The sequence below is a fragment of the Mastomys coucha genome, unplaced genomic scaffold, assembly GCF_008632895.1.
Source record: "Mastomys coucha isolate ucsf_1 unplaced genomic scaffold, UCSF_Mcou_1 pScaffold14, whole genome shotgun sequence".
NCBI lineage: Eukaryota > Metazoa > Chordata > Mammalia > Rodentia > Muridae > Mastomys > Mastomys coucha.
The window spans coordinates 55,064,924-55,066,584 of NW_022196896.1; the positions used below are offsets into that span (position 1 = coordinate 55,064,924).

The window sequence follows — 1,661 nt, forward strand, 5'->3', positions numbered from 1 at the left end:
AACATCAAGAACACAAAGTTTATTTCCATTTAGTCAGTAGAAAACACCAAGACCCCAAGAACACTTAGATGTTTAAAAAGAAAGTGCTGAGTGCATTTCTGTGTGGTATATAAATGTTGTATATACTATGTAAAGTTAATAAGCAGGTAAGATTCCAGGCAAAGCCAGTGTCAGAACTTAACGCATAATGTGTGAAAATGTAGAAAAAAAACTTAAAGATTGTGATCTGTTTTGTGAATATAGCCACTAGACATTTGTATTTTAAAATGGGACTCTAAAATAATTAGACTTCCCTTAAGAAGTCTACTTAGGTTTGTTAATGGAACTTTATATTCTGTATCATATTGTAACATAAAATGCCCATTTCACATACTATGGACTTAGAATGAAGGCTCTGTACAGTCTACTTGTTTACTTTTCATTTTCTTCTTATTTTTCCATTTATTAAGAATATTGAGCAGCTGAGGAGTTTCTGTTCTTCGCTCCACCGACCTGGCCTGCTTCCTGATGCTAGTCCTACCCAGTGTGCTGTGTCTCCAGTGCCCTGGAGGTCCCCGGGGCTCAGGATTGTGACTCTCATGCGATGACCAGGACACCCGAAATCCAAGGGCTGACAGGTCCCAAACAAGTAATCATTGAGATTCTGATGAACAGACCTTATGCGCGGAATGCCTTGGGGAATGTGTTTGTTAGTGAGCTGCTGGAAGCTCTGGCCCAGCTTCGGGAAGACCTGCTCTTCTGAAGTGCAGTGAAGGGCTTGTTCTGTGCAGGTGCCAACCTGAAGGAGCAGGGGGTGGGGGGCAGATGAGTGCTGTGGAGGTGGGGACCTTTGTGCAGCGGCTCTGAGGAGGCCTGACAAGTGAGATCTGAGTTCGCAGCCTTCCCTGCGCCTACCATTGCAGTCACATATGGGTTTGCCTTAGGCTGTGGCATGGAACTTGCCCTAGCTTGTGACCTCGAATAGCAGCTTCCTTGGCTGTCAATGGGGCTTTTTGAGACCACTCGAGGACTTTTCCCAGGAGCAGGAGGGACTCAGAGGCTGCCCTGCTGCCTGGGCATGGCCCTAGCGAAGGAGCTCATCTTCCCAGGCCAGTGGCTGAATGGGGAACAGGCCCACGAGTTGGGCTGCCTACCACTGGGCCCTGGCACTGGCAAGGGAGATCCCGCCCCAGGTTCCTACTGTTGTGTGCTTGGGCAAAGTTGCCATTGACGGAGGAAAAGAGGTGGACATTGCATCAGGATGGCCATTGAACAGATATGCTATGCCCAGAACATCCCGACCCAGGACTGGCTGGTAGGAATGGCAGCCTTCATGGAGAAACGATCCTCCTCCAAAATGTGAGTAAGTGACCCAGCTAACTTTAAATACACACCATAAAGCCTTGGATCCAGAGGAAAAGTTAGCAGCAGGCTAGCTCTCTTCATCGGTTTCTTCACAAGGAAGATGACAGACATTGGAATTGGTATGGTGCCTAGAACCAAGGTGTTGACCATGCTACCCACTGCCACCTTCCATATTGGTTAACCTCAGCTAGTGATTGGGATCCAGGCCTGCCTGGTTCTCTGCACTCAGATAACTTTGAGTCTGTGTCATTGGCTCTGATCACCATAGATGGAACAGTGAGGACACCTTCACTTCCTCTCACAGAGTAAATCCAGCC

General features: G+C 47.6%; 1 pseudogene; it reads left to right on the forward strand.

The window, feature by feature from the left end:
* Positions 1-559: 559 nt before the first annotated feature.
* On the forward strand, positions 560-1,342 carry LOC116089397 (annotated as a pseudogene).
* Positions 1,343-1,661: the final 319 nt, after the last annotated feature.